Raw genomic sequence first — 26,812 nt, 5'->3', positions numbered from 1 at the left:
GGGAAAGCCCATGACAACTGCATTTCCAAATGCCATCCTGAAAGTGATATTTCAAGTGGCAGTGGGTGGGATTAGAGCCTGCTAAGGATTTATGTCAAACAAGGAGCAAGAACATAATTTCTAGATAAGTGATTTGTCTCAGCCACTTCCAGGGCCGGCAGGAAGGTTTAGGGGCCAGCCAGAGGCTGAGGCTGAGAAGAGGGGATGGAGTCAGGAGATGCCACCTCAAAGGCCAGTGAACCTGGTCAGCTCCCAGTGTTGGCCAGGGCAGCAGGGCACAGCAGTGCAATACAGAGGACATTTTAAAGACAGTCAATGGCTGCCCTTCTTTGGGGATGAACGATGGGGCCTCACTTACCTTCCTAATTGGGGCAGTTAGGTCACCATATAAGCAACTTTCACGGACAGGTGGGTGGGACTGGGGGAGGGAACTATAAAATGCAGTTTCTCCCGAGGGGGGAATGATGACAGGGAGTGCCCACGAAAAAGGGAGGGGCGAAAATCTCTGGAGGTGAGACAGCAGGTGGGCTTCCAGGGGTGTCTAAGGGGCACAGGGGTGGGGGGTGAGCAAGCGCTCAAAGGCCGGAGCCCTTGCGACAGACTGGCTGGAAGGAAAAGGCCTCGGCCACCACAGGATGCAATGTCAGGAAGGCAGCAGCTCCCGGGGCGGGGCAGGGCCGCGCGCAGCCGCCCCCGGCTTCCCTCCTGCCGCCAGCTCCTGGTCACAGGAACTCCCCTAAGTCGGGGAGCCGGAGCGTACGTGCGCGTGTTCACCCTGTCCTGGGCCCCTCGCTCGGGGAATCCCGGGGGTGTCAGGGCACCCAGGGTCAGGGAAGTAAGATGCCGGGCCGCCTACCTTCTCCACCCCGTAGCCCGTTCCGAAAATCCTTTAAACCGAGATTTAATCTGGATTCCCAGCCCCGCCCTTCCATCCCCTCCCCCACCCCGGCCGAGGCCCCCTCCAGTTCAGCTCCCTCCTCCACCCCCTCCCCGCCGTGGACCCTCATTAGCATGCCCACTTGGGAGGATTCGCTGGGGGGCGGGAGACACCCGAAGTCATCCACCGCCTGCGCCTTCCCGGCGGCCTCCTCGGGCGACAGCGCTCCTGGAGCCCCACTCGCACAAGTGTTGCTTCCAATTAATTGCCTAGGTGGGGGAAGGAAAGGGGCCTGGTCGCCGCCCCCGCCCGCAGGCTGGAGCGCTGCTCGTCGGGTCGTGCGTTCGCTCGGCAGCGGCGTGCACCAGCACCACCCCTGCGTGCAAGTTTGAAATGTGAGCTGCCTCCGATTCATACTCGCTCGCGCTCCCTCGCAGCGAAGTGGCTGGGCTGACGGTCTGCGCGCGCGAGTGAGTGCGGGCGGCGGGCTGGGGGGCGGGGGTGCGGACGGCGAGGCTCGCGGGGCGGGGAGGGCGCGCGCGAGCCGGGGCTCCCTGGAGACGCCAAGGCAGGTCTGCTCGCCTTTCATCTTCCTCCGGTCTCCTCCTCCTCCTCCCTCCCCTCCCCCCGCCTTGGCTGGCCTGGCCTGCCCCGGAGCCCCCAGCCCCACGCGGGCACACGCAGGGTGGGTGGTCACGCCCGCAGGGTCCGCGAGCTCGGCGCAGAGCGCGGGCCGTGGGAAGTTTCTCCGGCGCGCCCCGTGCGCCCCCGCCCCCCGCGCGCCCCCGGCCCATCCCCGTCCCTGGAGGGCTGTCGCTTGCGCCCGGGCGCGCGGCTGGCTGCCTCCTCGGCGGCGGCGGCGGCGGCGGCGGCCCCATTAGCGGAGCCTCCGCCTGTGATTGGCTTCGCCCGGGAAGCTGGAGACGGGCGATGAATAATTGATGTGTGCGGTGCGGTAGCCGGACGGCGGCGGCGGTGGCGGGCAGCAGCGAGCGGGAGCGCGGGAGCCGGAGCGCCCTCGGAGCGGGCAGCGCGGAGCGAGCGGGCGCCGGACCCGCCCGGGCCCCCGCGCCGCCGCCGCCGCCGCCCGGGCGCGGAGCGGGGATGCAGGCGGCGCCCGCTGCCTGCGCGCAGCCTTTGTTCGGCGCCGGCTGAATCCTACCCGGAGTCGCTCGCCGCGGCCGCCGCCGGCTGGGCCCCAAGCGCCTGCGGGCGCCAGGGCGGGACCGCGACCGGTGCAACTTCTAGGTAAGTGCGGGGCCGGAGGGGTCGGCGCCTGGGCGCCACGGGCCGGGCCCTGGGCTCCCTCCGGGCGCGGGGGTGAGTGTGCGTGCCTGTGTGTGACAGAGGAGGGCCGGTGCATTGTGGGTAGCGCCGTGTGCTGCATGGTGTCAGCCCCAGGCTTGGCGGCGAGAGTGGCACCGGCGTGCACCGGACCGGTTTTGTGTGCCCACAGACGGGGCCTTCATTTCTCTTTGGGGCCAGGGGACAGAGTGCGCCCCCACCAGCTCCCTGAAGGTGAAGTGTTGGCTCTCCAGCAGACATTTTACGAGGCTCTGTGCTCAGTCGGCTCCTGCTGCAAAAATAAGAATCGGCCAGGATGCCTTCGGAGGCAGTGCCTGAGGGTCCTCGACTTCAAGCTGCTCCTTTGTCAGAATGCAGCCCTGAGGCCGCCAGCGCCTAGAGACCCCACGGGCACTGGTGATGCCACCATTGCGGCAGGGTGCCCTTCGCAAAGGTGGTGGGTGCAGAATAGACTTCTGAGAAGTGTTTGCTGGCAAACTGGCTGGAGGAGAGAGGTGGATTTGCACCAGAGGGCAGGAAGCAGCCTTTCAGGAGGTGCCTGGCTGTGAGGACCTTGTACAAGACCTTGGAGAGAGGGCCCCTTGATAGGGGCTAAGAGGCGGCTGACTGGGGTTCTGAGCATGTGGTTTTGGTATTGGTGTCTTAGAAGCCAAGCCATGGTGCCGTGGGCACCAGATAGGTACCAGTTCCTGGGTCCAGAAGCCCTCTAGGGGGAAACTAGGAGAGGTCAGCTGGCACTTCTTTAGACGGGCTTCAGGAGACTATCATTCCTATAGTGGGGACCCAGGCCCTTTGCCCTTGACCATCAGGCGAGACTGCCAGATGAGTGCTGAGCAGGGCTGATGGCTCTTCCAGCAGGAAGGCTTTGTGTGGCAGGTGGCATGGAGTTGGTGCCAGTGTGCTTCTCATTGGCCCATCCTTGAGAGTGGCCACAGAAATCGGGCTGAGAAATCAGACTGAGGAGTGAGTTGGGGTGAAAAGGCCGTGCCATCCTGAAATCAGGGTGACCCCAGATGTGACATGGGGGCTCCGGCTTCCCCAGTTATGGGGCTCTGGACCTGAAGCTTATCTCCCGTCCGCTATGGAGGAAAGGCCCTGTCCCAGGGATTGGACAGAGGGGTGAGTCTTGGGGTCCACGTGGCTCCTAATAATCCTGTTCCCCTTTTTTGTGTGTAAGCCAGGCAGTGACTACCCTCCAACTAGCTGGATTCAAGTCCCCTCTTGAGCTATTTTTACCCTGAACTTCCTTAGTGAGAAACCACCAAACGGCGGTGCTTTGGTGAGAATCTAGGTCTTTACCGGAAGCACAGCCTGCACAGAGTTTACACCTCGCTTCATAAGACTGCCTCCACTGCCCTACACAGCCCTCCCCTGGCTCACAGCCCTTGCGCCTCTCTCATGCTTCTTGGTTCTCATCACAGCCTGTGCGCTCAGGGACTTGTGAGCCCCAGTTTCAGATGGGAAAACTGATGTGCCCGAGATCATCCAGTTGGGGATGTAGGAGGCCAGGCTTGGCTCCAACAGGAGCAAGACCTTGACTGCCAGTGGGCTCCCTGAAAGCAGGGACCACGTATTTCTCATCACTGTATGCCCCAGTGCCAACTGTGGTGCCTAGCGGATGGTGGGTGCCCAGTGGCTGCTGAATGATGATGGCACGAGTGGAAGGCTGGTTGGGTGTGTTTTCCCCATTGGAGTGAGGGGGGCAGAGGAATTGAAAGAGCACTTCCAGATCTCAGTCTGCATTTGTTGAGCACCCAGTCCATGCAGTCCCTGGGAACTCTGAGATGAGTCCCTAGTCTGGAGTCAGGCAGCTAGAGGGAGAATGGTGCTTCCACAGAGGTTCTGTGGAAGTCCCCCCTGGGGCTTCCTGAATGTTGCCCCAGGGAGTAACGAGTGATTGAGCTGGGTCTAAGATGGCGCCATTCAGTACAGTAGCCACTGGCCACATGTGGCTGTTTGTGAATTTAAATTAATTAAAGGGATGAGTCCGCTTATCCTTGGCACTAACCACACTTCAAGCGCTCAGTAGCCACCAAAGACTGGTAGCTGCCTTGTTGGGCAACTCAGACTCTAGAACATGTCCACCACAACGGGAAGCTCCATGGACGACAGACAGCGCTGGCAAGGAGGCTCAACTTAAGACGGAGGAGCAGTGAGGACACTAGCTCAGAGCCCATGAGTTTAACAGTGTAGGCGGGTCTGTTAGATAAAGAGACCTCCTGTTTCCCTAGCATTTGTTTTGTGGCAGCCTCCTGCGGGGAAGGAGTAGGCCAGCCAGGCGTTCCCATTTAACACGGGAGCAAACTGAGGTTCACTTTTGCCCAAGATCATCCAGCAAGAGGGTGGCATGAGTCCCAGGTCTCCAACCCCTCGGCCAGCACTCTGTCATCCAGCAGAGGTCAGCCAGGGGGCACGAGTGGGCAGCAGTCCCAGGAGCAGCCTCAGACCTCCCTGAGGGACAGTCTTGGTGCCGGTAGGCGTCAGTCCCTGTGAAGTCATCCATCGATCGGGCGGGAGCGCCAGCTCAGCCTCGGGTCCTCAGGAACAGAGAGTTCTGTGCTGGCAGAGCTGGAAGGAGCGGGCGCGAGGCTCTCTGGGCAAGGGAGGTGTTTACCTTGAGCAATGCGGCATGGGTCCCTCGGGAGAGGCTGGCCCCTCCGCGGGGAAGGAACTCCTCAGTGGGGCCTGTGGCTGGGATCCTTGGCACCACCTCAGAGAGAGGGGTACAGGCCCGAGCCCAGCGGGGAGAAGGATTTCGGGACCTTTGACTGGTACAGAGTGCACCTCACCCTTGCTCTTGCCCCGCCACACCATGTCACGGAGCATCTGCTGGGCCTCACTCGCCCTCCTTCCCCAAGCCTCGGCTGCGGGAGGAAACTCTCCCAGGGCCTGGCAGAGCAGCAGCTGCCTCACGAGGGAGCCTGCTCAGGGAAAAACAAGGCCCCCACCCTCAAAGCACTTGCAGCTTCCCAGGGAGCTCCCTGGCCAGACACCACAGGCAGGGAAGGAAGGCCAGCCCACTGGCCGGAGGGCCAAAGGGACTTCCTGCCCCAAGGTCACATGGCAGGAGAGTCCGGGGATGGGACCAGTGCCCTCTCCCGGCCCACTGCAAATCCCAGTCTCCCAGTGCAAACGTGTGGTTTATGATTTCATTGTGCCTGCTGCCTGGTTTCCTGCTCCAGCCCTGAGGTGAGAGTTAGCTTCCCGTGGCCTTGTCCCTGGGTCCTGAGGTGCCCGCTCCCCCAGCAGCAGGCCTCTGCCGCCTCCAGCTCCCATGGCCCTGACCTGACTGAAGTGGGAGGTCTGAAAATGCGGTGGCTTTCTGCAGGAATCCCCGCACACCGGAAAGAGGGTTCCTCAAGGCCCATCAGGGCAGCGTAGGGATGCGAGGACCTTTGGCGACACTCCCAGGTTTCCAGTCCTCCAGAGGGAGAAAATGGTCAGGGGCGGGGCACCGACGAGGCCTTTCCTGTTAACGAGGAGGTTAATAGGAACTTGAGGAGAGGTTGAGCGAGGCTGCTGCAACACCTTCCAGGACTCATAGTGAGTCCCTCGGGGGAGGCCCACAGTGTCCTTGTTCCCCAAGACCTGCTGAGCTGTGTGCCCTTTCAAACTGATGCACAGAGCTGGGAGCTGCCCCCATCACCTAGAGTACTGGGTGAGGACCCCTGGGTGGGCCGGCCAGGCAGTCTGCTGCCCCCCTGCCTGGCCAGGCTTAGGAAGTATGACCCTTTTCCTCCCTCTCGGTAGCCCCAGCCATGGCCCTGACTTCTCCTTAGAGCCATCCTGGGGCTTCTCCAAGCCCCAGAGACCCTGCTGGGTTCCCCAACTGCTCCCCCCGCCCCCCCAGCCCCGTAGTGTGAGGCCAGGTGTTACAAGTGCCTGGCCCGGGGCAGTGGGGCTGCTTTGTGTGTATTGGGTGAATGGAGAACAGGGGATTTAGCCAGGACACTCACGTTTTCTGAGACTGAGGCTCCCAAACCACCCTGAAGAGTTGTTGGGTCTGAGGGGAGGCCCGGCCCCTGTGATTTGGCTTGTAAAGCTCCCCAGATAATTCTGATGCTGTTGGTAGAATCATGGCTCCCAACGCCTAGCCCTGAAGCGATATTATCTATAGTCTGGTGCCAAATTAGTGTGTGACCTTTGGCAAGTCACTTCCCCTCTGGGGGCCTGAGTGTCTCATCTCTGCCTCATCTTTGTCTCATCTCTAAAAGGTAGACTCCACTCCAGGGTCTCAATACCAGTCCTGTGCCAGAGAGCTGGGGAGAGAGGAAAGTGAGAAAGAAGCGTGGGCCATGTCTTTGGGTGCCACCACCCACGTCGGGGGGTGCAGTGGGAAATACTAGGGTGCAGCATGGCAAGAGAGAATTAAATGAACAGAGGCCTATGCTCTACACCCTAAGAGCTGTAGAAGGAAGAGGGGAAAATGGTGACTTTAGGGCTGGAGCGGCCTGAAACACTTCCCAGGTGGAGCTTGATTTTGGAAATGAGCAGGATGAGAAAGGACTGTTGGGTGGGAGGACTAGGAGCTGCAAAGGCTTGGAAACCAGGAGAGGTATGGCGCTTGAAGAGAAAGGAGGATGTCCCTCCAGGTGACATGGGGGAGGTTAATAGGAACTTGAGGAGAGGTTGAGCAAGGCTGCTGCAACACCTTCAGGGCAGTGGGGAGCCATCAAAGGCTTTGGAGCCTCAGAGGCACTGGGACTCCTCCTGCTTCTAGGAGCAAGGCTGTTGCTGAGTAGCAGGCAGGAATCGGGCATGGAAGTTGGGAGTAGTGCGAGGTCGGCGTCCTGCTGTGGGAATGTCCCTGCCCCTGCTGACGCAATGGAAAGCCTCGTCTTGTTTCAGGGTTCCTGTTTTGTGGTTGCCCGTGGTGGGGGGCAAGGGCAGTCAGCTCTGCCTTCTGAGGAGCTCCGGGAACTGGATGGAGCTTGTCCAGACCTCCCCACAGCAGCCTTCTGCTCTCCTGGAAAAGAGAGGCCGTCCTGTTTGTGGAGTCTCTCCCTAGTCCCTCTGGGGATTCTAGCCAGGCCCAGGAGACTTTGAATCAATGTGTGCATTTCCCTGGGGCTGGGACTGGAGTGGATGGGTGCCAGCGGGTAGCCTCTGGGCTTGCAGAGTTGGTCTCCCACCCTCCCAGGGCTTCAATATTGAATCCCTGCTCCCTGGGTCAGAGCCTGAGACTAGTGATTTACCAGCTCCCTGTCTGCCTCCCAAGAGCTTATGATCTGATGGCAGCTTCATTGTGCGCAGATGATTTAGCAAGGTCTGGTTCAACCCCTGTGTGTGGGAGGCAGGACTGTGAAAAAACGGGGGGCATGTTTCAGAGAGGAAGGAAAAAGGAAGCCCAAGGAGCCCTTTTTCCTGCCTCTCACTTCTGCTGCTTCCAGGCCCAGCTCTAATGCCATGGCCCAGAAAGCTTTCCCTGGTTCCCCACACCCAGTGCCCAGGGCCACTGCCTCCTTGTGGTCCTTAGCTCCTGTGCACATCCAGGACCCAGTGGCATACATCAGTAGCTTCCTGTCATCCCTTGCCCACCTGGGTGTCAGCCCACTACACTGAGTTGAGGGACAGGCGGTCCGTGACTTGCATCCACGCTGGGTGCTGCGTAAATATCTGTCAAATGGCCAGCCCAGAGCATAGGGACATGGCAGCCCTGGTCACCCAAGCAGGAATTGAGAGGCTCGAGGTCTTGGCCCAGCTCTGGCTCCCTAAGTTGTCTGTGTGACATGAGGGGTGCCTGCCTTTCTTGGGGTCCCTGCTTGTAAGGAGCAGCGTGGGATTTACTGTGCTGACCAGTATAGCAGCCACACGTATATTTAAATGTACATTAGTAAAATTAAATTAAGTTTTCAGTTCCTCAGTCACAATAGTCACATTTCAAGCTCTCAGTAGCCCCATGGGGCTAGTGGCTACCGGGTTGGACAGTGCAGCAGTGGAACGTTCCCATGGTGGTAGAAAGATCTGTTGGCAGTGCTGTGCCTGAAGTGGTCACTCTGTAGCCCGTGGGCCTACCCTGTTGGCAGCTTTGGTGACTGCTCCTCTCCCCCTCGATGCATGGGGGACCTCCCCGCCCAACCCCCTGGGGCTCTTAAAATGGGGCCACCCAGTGTCCTTCCCAAGACAGTGTCAGAAAGTAATTATGAAACCCACATCTGTCATTTATGAGTAAGTCACCAAGGTTCTCTGAGCCTCTGTTTCCTGATCAGTGCAGTAGAGCTACCTGTCACTGCCTGGCAGGGTTGCGGTAGGGAGTAAATGAGATGGGGCTGAAAGGCGCTTAGGTCGGTGTCTGGTCCATAGTAACCTCTCAGTAGCTGGCAGCTTTCATCACCCTCCAGGTGGATTCATCCCCTCGCAGCATGGGCTTAGTTCCAAAACCAGCTGGGCGTTTGGTTCCCCTTGAGTTCCTGAGCCCGAGAGGTTGGGTTCTCTCCACCCAGCTCCACCACCAGCCCCCTTCTGTCTGAGCCTTGGTTTTCTCATCTGTACAGTACTCCTGCCTGTCCTTGCCCTGTGTTGCAGCTGGAGACCTTGCTGTGCCCTGTGGAGGGTGGTGCCATCTGGGGGCTTATCCCTGCCTCTGGTGTGGCCACTGTAACAGGAGAGCCTGAGAAGGTCAGGGGACAGAGGTGCACAAGTGTGCTTGCCACTTGTCTGTCCCAGAGAGAAGCTGCAGGGCTGTCCCTCCTGCAGCCATCGGGGAGGTCCCAGCATGTGTCAGCTCTGGAGGAAGTGAGCGTGGCCGGCACCCATGCGCCCACTTTCATTTCCTTCTTGGGGAATGAGTGATGAGAGTCTGCACCCTGGACTTCTGAAGCCTGCCAGTGATTTGCACAAGGACTTTTTCCTTGAGGTCCACGTATAGTTTGTCAGCGTCTGTGAGCCCCTGTGTTTCTGGGCAGAGGGTCTGTGAGTCGAGCCATGTCGAGGTGGCCCTTAGGGTCCAGCCGGGGTGGGCTCTCAGAATAAGGACTGTGAGTCCAGCCATGGCTTCCAGGTGCCCCAAGGGTGCCTGGAGAACCGCTCGCTGAGAGGAAATTCTGGGAGCTAGGGAAGGATCCCAGGAGCCAACACACCGCTTCCTGTCAAACCCTAGGCCCTGACACCCGCGGTGTCCTTGGTGTCAGGATGGGTACTGGGAGACAGAGCAGCCTTCAGGAGCAAGGCCGGAAGACCGTACTGGGGAACAGACCACGTGCAGGGAGAAGGCACAGGCAGCTGGGGGGCCAAAAGAGGCTTGCTGGGGACTTGCGGCGGCCATCGGAGAGATCGAGGAGGTGAAGACTGGGCACTGAACTGAAGTGGGAGGTTTCCAGGTGGGGTTGCCCTCACCCCACAAAGGTCCCCTCCCAAGCTTGCTCTCAGCATCTGTCCCCTTCCTCTCCTGTCTTCTCCACACACCGGGACTTCTCACTCTGTCTAAGCCTCAGTTTCCTCATCTGTTGAACTGGAGACTAGTACTCATCCCCTAGGGCTGTGGGAGGATTAAAGAGCTCATTCCAGCCAGCACCTTGAGCACAGTGCTGGGATCTCATCGCCTCTGAGTAAACATGAGCTGCCCTTGCTGCTCTGCATGGTTCTACTCGTGTTTGTGGGAGGCGTGTTCCTCTGGGTCACTTGTCCTCCTGCTCCCCAGCTTCGGGGTCTCTTAATTGTCCATTGCATCCCAGCCTGTCCAGACACGCTCCCAACCCCTCCCCCCATGCATCTGTTGGGGGTGCCTTTTCTCCAGCTTGAGCCCTGAACTGGTGGAACATGCAGAATGCCCATCTTCCCCAAGAGCCTGAGACATCTTGGAGCAAACAGTCCCCCTGCCTCCCGCCAGGGCCCCAGGGCTCTTGGCCAGAAGCTCAGGGCTCACTCAGTGTTTGCAGAGCAAAGGCTTGTGTCTTCCCTGCAGAGAGTGGGGGAAAGCTTGGGTAACCCACAGGTATGTCTTCATTTGATTTGCCAACAATAGGCTCAGAAAGTTACTGGGCAGTCCCAGCATGCCCTGGAAAAAGGACAGAAACCATTGTCCCAGGATGTCAGGGCAGCAACACCTAAAACAGAGAAACGCCCCACCCCCACCTTACTAGAACCATGGCAGCCTCGACCATTAGGTCCTTAGTGGCTTCCAGGAGGCCACTCGGGCAGTGGGTCTCCCAGGAGCAGCATCAAGACAGGCGGGGAGCAAGAGCCGAGTGCTTGGCTTCCACTGTAAGCTCAGGCTCTGGCTCCTTCTGTCCAGGCCAGCTTTGGCCCTTGAAATGGAGGTAGGTCCTCCACCCTCCCTGAACCCTGCTCTTCCTTTGACTGCTGCTGCCCAGGGGAACCCATAGACAGCAGGTGGGCCTCAGGAGGCAGGCTCCTGCAGGCCCGTGTACCCACCCGGCCTAGAATTAAGTCTTCCCAGCATCAGGCTGATCAGGGGCCCATAATCCTCTCAGAGCTTTGCATGGTGTTGTACCTTCTCAGAGAAATACATTTAGTGACCTGGATAAGATCTTTCTCCTCAGGTGACATTCTTTGGGATGGAGATTTCTCCTCTGGGGTTTCTTCCCAGGTGTGGCTTTCCTGGTCGTCCCCTCCTCTCTCCCAGGAGTGTGTAGTCCACCACACCCTCATCTTGGTACCCCCTGGACTCTTACCTAAATAGAAACCAGCCTCTGAAATGACCTGGCCCAGACTCACTTCCCTGGACACCTCCCCGGTCTTGGGCACCTGCTACCTGAAGCCTTGCTTTCGTCCCACCCAAGTGATCTTGTGCTTGAGATGTCCTTCTGCCACCTAGCAGCATACTCAGTTACCACTTCTGCAAAACGGAGACACCCTCACCCACAGGCCTGTTATAGCAACAGGATTCACTGCGTAGGCTGCCCACCGAGTGTGTGAGTGTGTGCAGGCATCTGCTGGGGACCCTGGATGCACGGCCCCCCGCCCGTGCCCTTACTAACACATACACCTGCGACCCTTACCAGGTACGCTGCACCGCCACTACAGCACTTACTGCAGCCCTTGGTATGTGCAGGAGTGTGGCATTTCTTCAAGTTCATGACTATGACTGTAGCTCGCTCAAATTTGTATGGTGAGCGTCCAGATAGGCCACATATGCATGTAATGTATTTTGGAATGAGTGAATGAACAAAAGAAGAGCTGGGTCTGGTCCAGGCACTGTGGGAAAGGTGAAAAAAGACACATCCCGTCCCCTCTGGGAGCTTAAAGTCCCAGAATTAAGATAACAGAGCTGGAAGGCATTGGGTGTGCAGAGCCAGACATGCATCTGGGTGAGAAGTAGGGCTGAGCCTGTTGCAGAGGTTGTGTGTTGATGAAGAAAAATATAAGATAGGACATTTGCAAATGTTGCCTGGGTTTTGCATCTGTGTGCATATAGCAGGTAAACATGCAGTTGAACACGCCTGTGTCCACGAGGACGTGTGAGGGTCGTTTGCAAGTTGAATGGCTATTGGATATAAGGTAGTGTACTTGTGAGTTTGTACAGGCTTACAAACACACTGGGTGTTGGGAGTGTGTCTGTGACATAGGAGGGGCACATGGGGAACTGGGTGATGTAAATGTGTTGACACATTCCAATCCCTTTGGGGCATGCAGGTACCTGCACTGTCCCTCCCTGCCGTGCTGGGCCGTCTTGGATTGTCTTGGGCATTTCTAGAGTGCTTCAGAGTGCAGAAAAGCACTTCCACATATGCAGTGACTTCTCCGTGCCCAGCAAAGGGTGGGAACTGAGGGTCAGGGAGTGTGGGGAGCTGACGGGTGGAGGTGTGGCCTGAACTCTGGCCTTCTACCTTCCAACTCCGAGGTTTCAGTGTCCACCAGGGCACTGGCGAGGTCCTGTATGCACTTCCCTGGCAGTGCCCTGGGGAATTTGGAATCCAGACACAGGAGGCTCACTTAGATCCAGGACTTTGTGAGAGGCTTCTGAGCAAAGGAAGGATGACTGTGACCCCAAAGATACCCATCTACTCAGTGTCCATCATGTCCTGTGTGGATGCATGGGCCTGCACACATGGCCCCACACACAGGCACATGCACACACACACTCATGCACACACACACACACACTCACACACATACTCATGCACATACTCACTCATAGGCACCCCACCCTTGGGGTTTTCCCAATTAAGTTCAGAAAACTTAATTGTAGCTTAAATTTTCATTTTCAGCCAACTTTGTTTTTAATGTTGAGTAACTATCACTTGTTTGTATATACTTCAGAAACAAAGTCCCTGGGGGAGAAGGAGGCTGTTTTCTTAAGCTGAATCCTAGAACTCCAATTAGGAGTGATGGTTCCACTTCTAAGGTTTTCCAGCCGCTTCTTAGCAAGCCCTGCTGAGCCCCTAATTAGGCAGCCAGGGCGCCCCTGTTCAGGGCCCAGTGCATCTCAGAGTGGCCTGTTTGAGGGCCAGTCTTGGGGAAGTTCAGGGCCAGAACCCCAAGTGGACCTTCAGGGTACTGTGGATGGTCCTGTCTGTTCAGGGAGTGGACTGGTGTCATTGCCCACCATCCCAAGGCCCTGGCTGCCTCTAGGGACATCAGTGCAGGGCACAGAAGCAGAGTCAGGGTGCCGTGGGTTTAGGGAAGCCCCATAAGCCGGGCTGGACGGCCCTTGGCCCAGGCGGGGTCCCGCGAGGAGGCTGCCGAGTGCTACTCTTGCTCTAACTGGGGATCCACCCATGATGGGGCCTGGCCCGCTGGTCTCCATTCACTGCTAAGCAAACTAAAGCTCACAAAAGTACCACAGGAATTAGAGCCAGGGCCACCCCTCATGCAGGTCTGGGTGACCAAGTCCTGCCTTGTAGTCAGCGTGACATTCCATGCCGTGGGTCCCACTTGGGTGGGGGATGGCCTTCCCGGGGTGAGGCAAAACTGAGAAATTTGAAGGGCAGTTCAAGACAGGTGGGCGGAGGCGTCGGTGGGTGAGGGTGCCGGGCAATGCAGGGAGAGCCGACCGAGTGAGGGACCTCGGCCTTGTTGGCTTTCAAAACCAAACACCTGATACCTTTCACCACAGTCGTGATTTTCAGCACGCTGCCCGATGGTCCCCATCCACTCTTGCTGGGGAAGAAGGGTGTGTGGTTGAAGAAACAAACAAACCTCTTGCAACCTCAAGATCTGCCTGAGCTGCCCATGACAGCTGGTGCCTACTCGCGCCCCGCAGGGCTGTGGGGCTGACTGGGTGCTCTGGTGCCGTGGATGCCCGTGGCCACCCTGGGAGATGTTGCCCTCCACCCAGCCCAAGCCAATTCCCTGTGGCCTTGGGGAGGTTCAGGTTTCTGCCTGCCAGGTGGGTAGCTCCGCTCGTTCCCCGCAGCAGCAACTGAGCTCACAACACTGCCCTGCTCCTGCCACCTGAGCCCCCAGGTGCCATCTGCCACCCTGTTTGCAAGCGGCAGGTAGGCGGCCTCAGGGCAGGGGACAGGAGAAGGCAAGCAGATCCCAGATGGGGAAGGCCAGGCTCTAGCCCTGAGGGGTAGGCAGTGCCTGGCCTGCCACCTGGCACCTGGGTTGCCCCCACCCTTCTTTGGGAATGGGTGTGAGCAGGTCTGTGAAGCGTGGATATGAGTAGGTAAGGGGGGGTCCCCCTAGCATATCTCTAGCTTAGTTTCTCTGCAGGTGTGAGGAGTGGAGTCCCTCTGGGCAACTCTGTGTGTATCTGCTAACCCTCTCTGTCTTGAGCCCGGGCATTCCCCAGCATCCCTGCCCGCTCCCCTCTCATTCCTCTGTGCCTCTCCAAGTGTACCTTCCATGTCTCTCAGGGTCTCTGTGTTCCTGTCTGTCTCTGTCTCTGCATTCTGAGCTCACGAGGGTGCCTTTGCCATCAGAGCCACCTCTCCCCCCCAGCCCCCCACATTGAGTTGTTCTACTTAATTTCATTTTCCCAGGGCTCCAACTCACAGAAATAAACCCTCCCTCCCCACCCCTGCACTTTTTCGATTTAACAAGCCTGCTGGAAAACAATAGTGATTTCCGCATCGATCATAAACAGAAGTGATTACCATACAATTACAGCCTGAACCATCAGCCTGGATGCAATCACAGAGCCGCATTGTAAATCGGAAGACAATTGCCTGCAGAATTACCCCCAAATTGGTTTAAGTGGCAACAAAGGAGTGTTGGCATTTTGGTATTTTGGAAAGGGATGGCAGGAATGCGGGTGTCCTGGTGGCAGAGAGTCCCCACTGGGAGACCCCCAGGGCCCCTTCCGTGGCATTGAGGAGGCTCTTGCTGGGGAGAGTTGCCTGCCACCTTCCCCCACCCCATTATTCTCCCTTCAATTACTGTTCCCTGCCCGTCTTGGCACAGCTTGTCATAAACTCATTTATACTAATGTGTGAGTGGCTAAGTGTGCCTTCAAACTTGGCCAGCAGATCGGGGTGAATCTGATGGAATTCTGGGGGGCCTCCTCAGCTCCCCAGTATTCCCCTTTCTCCACTCCCATCTCACCTCTGGCTCTTCTATGTCACCCCATCCCTCTATGCTCCTGGCCTGGCACCCACCCCACAGTAACCTTCCCCACCATCTCCCAGCCCTCGGTGGACTCTGGCCAGCATCTCCCACATCCCATCCAGGGCAGCCCACTCCCTCCTGCAGCTGCAGTGTGTGCCCTGCATCCTTCCCAGCCACCCAGGCCAGCTGGAGGCCACAGTCCAAGCCAGGTGGGCTAGGGCGGCCACTAGAGGGAGGGAGCCTGCTGGTGCCCCTGCAGCACGTGCTGAGGGGAATCACAGGTGGGTCTGCTCCTTTCCAGTCTGTGGTTTCACAAGCAGTGCCCTGCCAGCAGGACCCCTCTGAGTGTCTGAAGACTGGACTCTTAAGCTCCAGCTGTTTCCACCGGGGGCATGTCTTGCTCTGGGAGGTGATTTCTCTCCAGGGCCAGGCTACTCTGAAGTTACCAGGAAACCTGCCCACCCACTGACACAGTCAGATCCCCTCACAGGCATCCATATCCAGGTCGGAAGTGCTTTGGCATGCCCCATCTGATCCTCACAGAAAGGTTTGTGCATGCTTGTGATTTTACTCTAGTTTTTCCATTAAACACATAAAAAAGAGGTGGGGAGACCTGAGGGGTGACATGGCTTGCTCCAGGTGACACAGCCCATCAGTGAAGAGTGGCGTCTTCAGGCACCTACGTGAGTGCTTGTTCCTAGATGCTGTCTGCAGCCTCCCCAGACCCACATGAGGTAGACTGGGGTCTCACCTTGTCGCTGACTTGCCTTGAGACCTCAGACAACACCAATAATTTAAGCAAGCCCGAGTGAGTACATGCTCCGTCCTCACCTGTTTATTCACATGTCAGCTCCGCTCATCCCACTGCAGCCCTGTAAGAGGATGGGCGGGTCCCTAGTGAGGGGACTAAGGACCAGTGTGGGGACCAGGCTTCCCCAGAGCCCTCAGATTCCTGGTGACAGCAGCTGGTCTGCCACCTGTCTGCCAGCCTCTGAGCCTCTGCTAATGCACCCTGGAAGGCAGGAGAAGCCGGATGACCTTGAGCTCTTTTGCATCTAGTGCCACTGAGGGCCTCAGTTGTGCTGTCCTGGTTGCTCTGCAAAAGCCTTAGGACCGGGCACCATCTAGAGTCGGTGTATCTGGAACCAGAAACTCTGTTGGCTGCCCCAGCTCTACCCTGAGTCTGGGGACCATTGGTGTTGCCCCGGGCTTGGCCTGTGGGGCTGGGGCGGGTCAAGCTATGGGGTGACCCTGTGCCTGGCATTGGGAGGTGCTAGCATTGGGAGGTGACTGATCTGGAAGAGAAGCCAGGCCTCAAAGACCACGGTGATGTTCAGGGAAGAAGCTGCTGGTTTTTGCCTGTCAGGCAGACCTGCCCTCCCCAGGCCCCACAATGGAGCCTTTGCTCTTGCTGTCCATTTCCTGGGGAGCCAGGTGTCCAGTGGAAAGACTGGGTTCCAAACCACAGAGACCTGGACTCAGGTTCCATCTCTGCCACTTTATGGTTTGCACCATCTTTAACTCTGAGCTGTATTATGAGACCACAAAGGTGATTGCTGCTGAGTCCAGGGCTCTTCAGACAATAGCCCGATGTCCTTGGTCTCAGAACCCAAAGGGAAGGGACCTCGCTTTTATTAAGCGTTCATCATATGCCAGGCTTTATCCTGAGCATTTTAAGGATGGCCTGCTTACTCTTCACAACAACCCCAAGAAGGTAACCAGAAACTGGATTTGCAGAGCCCAACGTGGGAGCCACTATCCCCATGTGCTAATTGGAGCTTAAATTTAATGAAGTGAATTTAAATGGGCCGGGCACGGTGGCTCGTGCCTGAAATCCCAGAACTTTGGGAGGCTGAGATGGGAGGATTGCCTGAGCCCAACAGTTCAAGACCAGCCTGGGCAACATGTCAAGGACTCATCTCTACTAAGAATCAAAAAAAAATTAGCCAGGGGTGGCGATGCACACCTGTAGTCCCAGCTACTCAGGAAGCTGAGACAGTAGGATAGCTTGAGCCCAGGAGGTCGAGGCTGCAGTGAACCATGTTTGCAGCACTGCACTCCAGCCTGGGTGGATAGAGTCAAATCCTGTCTTTAAAAATAAAAAAAAAAGAGAGAAAAGAAAAGAAATAGTTAAATGGAATTTAAACTCAACTTCTCAGTTGCACCGGCCACACATCAGATGTGCAGTAACCCACGCGGCCCTACCTCCTGTTTTGGGCAGCACAAATCAACATTTCTAATACTGCAGAAATTCTGTTGGCCAGCGCTGTACTCTGTTATCCTATTTCATAGTTGTGAAGTTGAGAATGGTTGGTGATTGTCATGCGTAGGGTCTCAGCTGGATGAGGCAAAGTGGGACGTAAAACTGTGCCTATCAGTGCAACATAGCTTTCAGCACCAACATTCTAGGCTCTCCTTTACCGCTCAGCCCAGACAGCTCCCCTTTCATGACCCTTCCATGAGTCTAAAGCCCATGGACTGTTTTCTCTGCACCCTGGAGCGGAGCCCAAGGCCTGCCCCAGGGTGGACACTTTGGGGTGAGTATCTGGAGTGGGTGATAGAAGGAATGACTGACTGAACATGGTCTGCTGAAACTTTGGGGTGAACTCACTCCCCTCCTGATAGAGCTGATGTGGGGAGGGCAGAGCCAGCTGCTGAGGAGTGATGGATGGCCCCTCTCCCAAGATAAATGTAGCAGTCAAGGTAATCGGATTGTGTGTGACGGTCTAATTTGTAGGCGAGGGGAGGAAGCGCCCAGCCATGCCTCGCCCCAGCCACCCATATTAGTTTAATCAAATGCCCAGTATCTAAATGACTGGGCCCAAGTGATGGATGATGTGGGCTTTGTTAAATGCTGTTGCCCTGTCGAGCCAAACTTCCCAGGGCCCTGCCCAGCTTCTGGACTCTTTAATTTGTTTTTTCTTGCTTGGTTATCTCTGCGTGGGGCAGGGCAGGGGGGCTGGAGCTCTTCTGTCTGTCTTAAAGCCTCTGGTTTTTCATGGAGGAGACGAGAGAGGAGGCCAGACCTGGGGGAGGAGTGGGAGGGAGTCATCTTCTGCCTCTTCTGAGAGGCCTTCCTGTGTTGCTGCACAGTCTTGAGGAGCCCGACTTCCCAGAACCCTTCAACAGGGCTTCATCGTGCATGGTGTTGCTTATTTTGTTCCATGCAGACTCACCCTCACCTTGTGCTTCTCACTCCATTAATGGGGTATTTTAGGATGCAGGACATTCTTCCATAGGAAAATTTGTCAAGTTTCCCTAATGCTTAGTGCTTGTTTCTGTTTCTTGAGAATTTTCCCCAACCCCCAGATCATGAAGATATTCTCTATTACCATTTTTTTTTTTTTTTTGAGATGCTGTCTCGCTCAGTTGCCCAGGCTGGAGTGCAGTGGTGCAGTCTCAGCTCACTGCAATCTCAACTTCTGCCTCCCAGGTTCAAGTGATTCTCCTGCCTCAGCCTCCCCAGTAGCTGGGATTATGGCTTGCACCACGCCCGGCTAATTTTGTATTTTTAGTAGAGACAGGGTTTCACCATATTGGCCAAGCTGTTCTCAAAGTCCTGACCTCAAGTGATCTGCCTGCCTTGGCCTCCAAAAGTGCTGGGATTACAGGTGTAAGCCACTGTGCCCAGCCTTTCCTCTGTCACCTTCTAGACAGTATGTTGTTTTGCTCCCCCTCTCTCCACTCCCCTCGACTTTTTGTTGGTCTGTGGTGTGAGGTAAGGGTCACGTTTCCGATCTGGTCATTCTGAGCTCTGAGCATCTGCTGTGTGCCCCAGACTAGGCTGGGCCCCAGGAAGAGATGAGATGAAAGAGGCACAGGCATGACAGTGAGTTTGAGTTTGAAACAGCATGCATACTCTGCCAGGCTTTGTGTACCTGCAGCGCCCTGCCTTCCATCAATGTTAATTGTCACCCATGTGCCAGGCATTGTTCTAGGCACTGGGATGTGCTGGCGAATGCAGCACACGGGAACCCTAGCCCTGGTAGAGCTTTTGTTCCAGCGTGGAGAGAGGGGAATCAGGACTTTAAAAGCAGGTGGTGATAGGTGCTCTGAAGAACAATGAGGCAGGGAGGAAAATAGAGGGAGTCGGTGGTGGGGAGGTATTACAGTTCATAAACGGGGAGGTCAGGGAAACTCTGGCTGAATGAGGATGAAGGGGTGAGAGAGTGAATCACGTGGCTGTCCAGGATGAGAACCTTCCGGGCAGAGGTGGCAAAGTCTCTGGTAGGTGCCAAGGATAGAATAATCCTGGAAGGAAAAACCCAAAGCCATCAGCAGTGGTTCCCCTTTGGAAGGAACGGCAACAGGGAGGCGTCAAGGAGACTGTGTTTTTCAATGCACGTCTTTTATTTGACTTCTGTATATTTCTAATCACGTGTCCATATTACTTCTTCAAAATAGCATTTCAAAGTTAAGTGGAACATTGAGGTGGAATCATCGGATGTTGTGGGAAAACTGAGTTTGGAGGCTGGGGAAACGTTAGCTTTATAAGGAGAATGAATTGTGTAGTACTTATGTAAATGAAAAATAATTGTATGTATTAAAACTTAATAGATCCCACTCCGCTGTTTTTGCTGGTTGTCCTTGGGCAGGTTTCTTAACCCCTCTGAACACTAGTTTGCTCCTATCAAATCAGGATAGTTGTCTCCACAGGATTGTCAGGAAAATGAACAGAAAAAGGGGACGTGTCTCGTTTCTGCCTGGCCTGCCGTTGACCTTCCTGAGGACATGTCCCTGCATGACCTGGCTTTCTTCAGGGCAGAGAGAGACTGTATCCCTGTCTCCAGATTCTCCAGGGGTCAAGACCCCAGGAAGGCCCAGACTCTGCACGCCGGATCCCCCAGGGGTAGTTGGGTATGCCCCAGACCCCCAGGCTGAGCGTCATGCAAGACCCTGCGGCCCCACCGGGTGGTCGGGTTTCTCACCCTGCCGGCCCCTCAGAGGCCCCTCTAGCTCGTGCCCAACTGGTGCCCACTCAGCTCAGGCCAGCTGGTCACCCAGCTCCAGTACCCCTCCCTACCTGGTGTTTCCTTCCCTCTCCCCGCGTGCTGCGTTAATTTTTCATGGCCTCCATCAGAGGCAGAAGGCAGAGAGCTGTTTTCTGCAGGGAGAGAGCAGGCGCTGGAGGGGGAGGAGGGAGAGAGCTGCGTGCTGATTAAACACTGCAGCAGCCTAAACAAATGATGGCTCCCTCCCCCAGCTGCTCTGGAAGAGAAACAGGCAGCCCGGCCTGAACTGCAGATGGCCCAGGCTGCTGTCTGTCCCTCGCCTACCTGGGGCTGCTTCCTAGAGCCGGCAGTGAGGCGGAGCCTGCAGGACCTAATTCAGTTCTTACAGCCACTCTGTGAAGCAGGCTCCAAGGCAGAGGGCTGAGGGACACCAGCAAGTGGTGTTGCTGCGAGCTGCTGGGCAGGGGACAACAGTGTCCTCTCAGAGTAGTGGCTTTAATTAGACCACACATGGAAAGTGCTCAGAGCAGTGCCTGGTCTGAATCAAATTCTCCATCCCTAGCCACTGTCAAGGTTACCTTGTTACACCTTTAGAGCACCGAGGTGAGATAGGTTTGCATGCAGGCAAAGAAACCGAGGTGCACACACCTGCCAAGATCACACAGTTCATAACCAATAGACAAAGCCAGGGCTCCATGTGCCTGGCTCCCTTCTAAGAGTCCTTTCTCCTGTCTTGTAGGCCAGGGAGAAAGAGTTCAGTATCAAATCTCCAGAGCTTTGAATGCAAAGATCAGGGGAGGTCCACAGCAGTATCAGCGAACGTTTGCCAAGCACATGCTTCTGCTGGCCCTAAGAACTTGCTTATGTCCTGAACCCAGAAGGGGAGAGAGAAGAATGGTTCCCCCACATCTTGTTCATGGAGTAACCGAGCACCTGCATCTTGCAGGCACTGAGCTCATCCCCTGGTCTCGAGCAGTGGTTCTCAAAGTGGGGTCCCCAGGTCAGCAGCATCAGCAGCACCTGAGAACTGACTAGAAATGCATTCGTTGGCTCCATTCCAGACCCACTGAATCAGAAACCCCACTGGGGGTGGAGCCCAGCATGCTTGTGTTTTAACAAGCCTTCCAGATTATTCAAATGCATGGGCAAGATTGAGAACCCCTGGCCTGGAGATCCAGGCTGCAGTGAATCCTGCTCTGGGACCGCACCATCCAGACATCACCCCAGGTGTGTTACACTGAGTAACAGGTGCAGCCAGGAAGCACCAGATGTAAATGGCATTCTTATAAACCATTCTGATTTTCATTGCAACAAGGCAACTGGATATTTAAAGAAACCTCACAGAGAACCATTTCATCAGGTAAAGGATCTTCTACAAAAAGAGAAATTCTCTCATTTCCTCCCTCCCCTCAGTGTTCTATAAATTCAGTCCCTATCTCAGGTTGTCTTGAACAGCGTGTGCTTGTGCACGACTAAAACCGGTAGCTAGCATGCTAAAAGAGTGACACGTATTCTCCAGAATGCACAGGGACCCCTGCAGCTGGGAAGGAGGGCCCAGAGCAATGAACGGAGACCAGTCTGGTGTTTGGGCAGCCAGTGGGCATCCACTGGGCAATCTGCTGGGGACTTGGAGAGGTTTTATAACAGCCAGGCATGTGTGATTTCCAGGGCTGTCAAGCCTTCATACTCTGGGTTTCTTGGAAAAGGAACGGAACGACCGATTAGGAAGTCAACACATAGAAACATGAAATGTGCTAGCCGTCAGCTGCTTCTGCTGGATGAATGGATAAGAGGGAAAACCCTATAACAGGTTTTGGGTTGAGAACCCATCTGAAGGTTGTTATCTCCCATAGCACAGGGTCAGAGGGGAGCGCCTAAGTACCACTGCATGCGCCGGCGCAGTGGCACAGTGACGGAGACGGTGCCGTGCGTGCCTGAACTTACAACACCTGTTTCCAGAGTGGTCACAGCTGGCGTGGAGCCTGGCCTCATGGCTCCGGTCTTTGCTGGGTTTAGACCTCAGGTGCACTAGCTCAGAGTTAGAGGAAAAAATCGCCTTCTGAGTTTCTTGCATCCAGAACCTGAGAGTCTTGGCAATTAACCAAGTAAGTCAGGCACTATACGCAGGGAAGGATGGGGTGGAGTTGGGGGTGCAAATGGTTGGAGGCGAGATGGTAGAGTCTGGTCAGCAGAATCACCCAGCAAAGTGCAGCCCACCCCAGTTCCTCTCCTGCCCCTTGTTACCTTGGCACACGTCTCCTGAGTCACTCCTCAGGTCTGAGAAGCTTTGTGGGTTTTTTCTTTGTAAGAAACAGTGATGCCCTAGGCTCACCACCTCCCCAAGGCTTAGTGTCAGCACCAGGCCCCCAGGACAGAGCCTGTACTCTGGTTTCATGAGCCCAGGCTGGGTGGAATGAAGCCACTTGAGGGGTCCTGGAGGTTGTCACTGGCAGGGAAAACCAAGGACTTGGAATTGAACACTAAGGGTTGAGGTCAAATCAAATCAAGGGAGTACACGACAAGGCCTCTCGGTGCTCAAACTCATGGTCTCTTGCCGCCCGTGAAGTCCAGATAGCCATAATGTGTAGACCCCAGGGTCTTTCTGACCCTAGGAAGGGCCCAGCCTCACTCCAACCACTTCTTCTTACGCCGGGTGGGAGAGGACACAGCTAAACTGCCTGCACCCAGCTGGGAAGGGTAAGGAGGGGACCTCCTCAGAAAAGTAAATTATGCAGGGAAGAAATTGATTCCCATAACCCCTCGTTACCCTTCCAGCTCCCTGAGAGCCAGCAAGGAGCAGTGGTGTTTAGCCCTGAGGAAAAATTACATGTGGAATGGAAAACACTCACCGGGGTGGCTCCTGCTGGAATGAGAGCTGGAGTGCAGGCTCCATGGTTCCCAGGCATGCGGGTGTGGCTCAGTTCTCACCTTGCAGATGCAGTGGGAGTGTTGACTCAGGCCAGCCTGGGGACTGCCTCCTCACCTCCCTGCGTGGGCTGACCTTGTCACCTCACCTCTGAGCTTACCTCTGTCCTGCCCAGCGGTCCTTGGGGCAAAATGGAGGTCGAGAGGCACTTGGCACTCACGCCTCACCATGGACACTGGTGCATTCTTGGGTACCTCTTGGCCTCAATCTGTTGCTGGGGGAGGGAGGACTGAGGCCCATTGCTGAGGCCCTGAATGTGGGGAATGTAACTACCCACCCCCTCCTCAGGGCACCTCTCCCCTCTCCAGCATGCTTGCTTTGCTATTAGTGCTACCTGATTTCCTGCTGAGGTGGTCTAGAGCTCCTCCGCCATTGCCCTGCTGCCAGCAAATTTTTATCCCTAGCGTAAGATGACAGAGACCAGCCTTGGCCCTGGCCTGCCACACACTCAGGTGTGCACTGAAGTGGAGTATCTAGTTTCTCCAAGATAGGGGCTGTGACCTGTGACTACCCCACCTCCGGGGGGCTTGTGAGGGCCTGAGGAATGAGGAAGTGTGAGCCAGCCCCTCACAAGGGCACAGTATGTCGTGACAGCTCCTGTGAGCTGTTCTCAGCTAAAAGTGCACGGTAGGACTAAGGGGGCACTTTGCAGAAGCATTTATTGGGGCACCCCCAAAAAGAAAGGGGCATTCCGTTTCTGTGCACAACACCCTCTTGAGCTTGTTTTGGGGTGTCTTTGATGGCCCCTGAGTTGCAGATGATAGTGTGAGGTGGCAGGGAATTTTCTGGGCTGGGGTTTTAGTCTGGCGTCTTATCTTGGGTCTGTGCATCCTGCCCAGCCTCCACTGGGTGAGGCATGGCCAAACCGGTTTGGGAAACAGCGCTGACAAAACTAGCCCTGACGGCTCCGAGGTTCCCTGGAGTTCAGTTCCCAGGGTGAGTTCACATGCCTCGAGGCTCCCAGTTCCCAGCTCCTGCCAACCCGGGCAGCCCTTGGGGAGAGGGGGCGGGCGTGTGTGAGGAGCGTTCCTAGAGGGAGGGACAGGCTGTAGGCCGTCTCTCAAACCAGACTGGACCATAGGACCTGAGAATACAGGACTTGCCCAGCACAGGGAAGCAGGTAGGGCAGGGTGGGCAGGGTAGGCCGGGCGGGGAGCTGGCATGCACATCCCAGGCCAGCTGCACCAGCCAACTAGCCGGTCCTCCCTATGCACAGGGCTTCAGCGTGTGTGGGGACTGGGGGTGGGGGCGGCGGAGTTGGATAGCGTCACTCGCAGCCCAAGCGCCAGCAGACAACTCCTCCTTTTTTTTTGTTTTTTGTTTTTTTTTTTTTTTTTGCCTTTCTTACCCACAAGTGATGGTGATGGAGGTGCAGGGAACAGAACGTGGGAATGATCTAGAAAACCCAGGAGGAGCTAAAACTCAGTTCAGCTTGCTACTGATGGTGCTGAGGCAGCAATACCATCAGTCTTCAGGAGAGTGAGATTTTCCCCCAAGGAAAACCTCTCTGATTTAGGTTCCAGGGGTCAGCTGTCAGGGCCACCAGAGTCCAACTCACAATGCCCCGGAAGTGATGTTTTCTATAACCGAGGAGAAGGCCTACCCCCTCAGCAGCCCCAGCAGCTGAGACCTCAGGATGCTCCCCACCCATCCACTCTCCTGGGACCCTGTCACCCTCAGAGTCCTGCACACATCAGCTGTTTGGCCTCAGTGAATCTACTCTACTCTCTGGGCTTTGGCCTTGATCAACAGAGCAGCTCGACGGGGTGAGCTCTCTGGAGCCACTTCCATCTGTAATCCCTGCTAGCGGCATGGAGAGGCAGTCCACTCCAAGTGTGCAGACAGGCAGCTCACCCCATAGCACCTGCAGGATTGAGAAGAAGTCATGCTCTGGCAAGGTCGAGACTGGCCTGTGCCCTGAGAAACATGACTCTGCTTGGAGGCCAGGGCTGATTCAGGGGCCGCAGACTTGAGGGAGCAGTGCCCACCCCCTGTCTTTTACATGTGGCCCAGAGAGGGGAGGAAGTTGCCCACAGTCACACAGGAGGTTCAAGAAGCTGAGGTTGGCACCAAATCTTAGGAGTGGGAGGCAGGCAGGAGGCACAGAACTGTCTCCTGGGGATACGCCTGCTCTCAGATGTGATGTCACAGAATTATGGGCATGAAAGGGGGGCCTTCATATACCAGCAGTGGGCAGGGTCGTGGTCCTGTGGAGTGACTGTTTGAATCATCCCTTCTTGGGCCTGGATTTCCCCTTTGTGGAATACAGGTAGTGTCATCCTTGGCAGGATCCTAATTGGGTCTTGGGAGGTTTGAATGAAGCAGGAAGAACCACACGGCTGGGAGAACCAAAAGGTGGTCTGTGTGTTCCCACGGCCCCGTTAGATCCTCATCATCCACAGCAAGGTGAGCCGGGCCAGAAGGGGTGCCCCATCTTGCAGAAGCACACATGTGGCCCCGAGGTTGCACTGATGGTGCAGTGGCCTCACTAGAGCCAACCCTGGTCTCCTGGGGCCCAGCGGTCACTGCCCCCGGCCCGAGGACTGCGAGTCTCTGTGGTCATGTGCTTCCTGTGCTGTTTCCTCCTGGGAGGAGATGACCCAAGAGAGCTGGCAGGGAGGAGGCCCCTTTTCCTATTTCTGGGGCACCCAGCAGTGGCGGATCTACAGGCAGGAAGTCCAGCCCCGGAGCCCCAGCCTCCAGTCAGGCAGAGTAACAATTCTGTGGCTAGTCCTGTTCTCAGGGCTCATGAGTCAAACCGCTCGTTCCTGTTTTGAGCAAAGCAGCCAGAGCAGGAATCCCAGGTCCTGCCCGCCTCCCACCTCCTTCTGGACACAGTGGGATGGGGCTGAGGAGGGGCTTGGGCTCTGCCTACCGCCCAGGCCTCCTAATGTGGAGAGGACAGCTGCAAAGCCCCCCCAGCCCCTGCACCCACAGGCTCCAGAGGAGGAAGGGGTCTGCCTAGACCAGCCTCCTAGCACTGCTGGGCCTGAGAGCAGAGTCAGAAGCGAGTGGCTGTCGGGGTGGCTCTGTGAGGGCCTGGGGTGTCTGGATGTGGGCACAGCTGGGTGCTAGGGGAGCACCCAGTTCAGTAGAGGAAGGGACACTGTCTGCCCCAGGGAGCACCCAGTGTGAAGGGGTGGTGTGAGGCTGGGCACTCCTGAGCATCTGTATGGTCTTGGAGAGGGGTGAAAGAAATTGTATTTTATTTGAGCAATTTTTTTACAGTACTTAGGTGGGGAAATGGGGCACCCTCTCCATCCCAGGGGAACATGTATACTACAGCAGTGCTAACAGTTTATTCCCATGTAATGCTTTCTACATGCCTGGCATTGTACCAACATTCTATGTATAGTAAGTTATTTAATAATCCTCATGGTAATTTAGATGGTAGGTGCTACTTGTTATCCCCATTTTGCAGAAGGGAAAACCAAAGCACAGAGAGCTAAAGTAACTTACCCAAGATCACACAGCTGCTACGTGGCTGAGCTGGGATTTGAACCCAGGCAGCCTGGCTCCAGAGCTTGTGTTCTTGGTCACTCTGCCTCCTGGAGGCAGGAGATAGCATATTACCGCTTTTGGTTTCCAGGTGGGACTCTGGTGTGAGATGGGCCATCTCTCACATGTGTTGACAAAGGGGCCCTTCCTTCACCTCGTGGTTCCTCACACCAGGCCAGTGAGCAGGAGAGGTTCCTCTTAGTGTCTGTCCATTTTAGAGATGTGATGAGGAGTCCAGGCCTGTGTTGACTCAAGCCCCTGTGTCCGCTGCACTCTCCCGCCCCTCCCAAGCCCTCACCACCCCTTCTTTTCTGTGCGTGGCTGTAGAACCTGGGGTCCCAGGGATATTCAGGAGATCCCACTGCCTTGAACTCCCAGGTTTCCCTGGTCCCAGGACCCTGTGTTTGGAAGCTGAAAGAGGAGGATCAGAGGGTAGGGGGGCATGGCCTGGGCCCAGGAGCAGGAGGAGCAGCACCATCTCCAGGGAGCCCTGGGTGAGATGCTGGGAACATCTCACTAACATGAACAGCAATGCCGGCCCCTGAGCAGAGGATGATCAGGGCTGTGGCTGGCCCCCAGGCTGTGTGAACTATTGCTGCTGTAAACTGCTTACCTCCTGTCCCCGTGACTGGGGTGACTGTGCATGTCATGAAACAGGTGTCATGTGACTCAGTTGTAGGTTTTATTTGAGGACAGCACCAGTCTCTGGACACATTCCTGATAAGATTCCTTTCAGAACTCTGTTTCTGAAGCTGGTTTCCTGTCCCCAGGAATGGGGAGCTGCTGGTGGGTTTAAAGGCC

General features: G+C 56.2%; 1 protein-coding gene across 27 annotated transcripts in view; it reads left to right on the top strand.

The window, feature by feature from the left end:
* Window positions 1–26,812, top strand: part of ZMIZ1 (zinc finger MIZ-type containing 1) — a 244,059-nt gene that overhangs the window by 171,363 nt on the left and 45,884 nt on the right. For 4 of the 27 annotated variants that reach the window (XM_074001704.1, XM_074001700.1, XM_074001702.1 and 1 more), the window contains exon 1: window positions 1,291–1,347. The exons of 17 other annotated variants lie outside the window; for them this stretch is intronic. The gene's annotated coding sequence lies outside the window, so the exon portion shown is untranslated. 6 more of the 27 variants (XM_074001705.1, XM_074001701.1, XM_074001703.1 and 3 more) reach the window with 3 other exon arrangements.

The sequence above is a fragment of the Macaca fascicularis genome, chromosome 9 (genome assembly GCF_037993035.2).
Source record: "Macaca fascicularis isolate 582-1 chromosome 9, T2T-MFA8v1.1".
NCBI lineage: Eukaryota > Metazoa > Chordata > Mammalia > Primates > Cercopithecidae > Macaca > Macaca fascicularis.
This window is presented reverse-complemented; position numbering and strand designations above follow the sequence as displayed.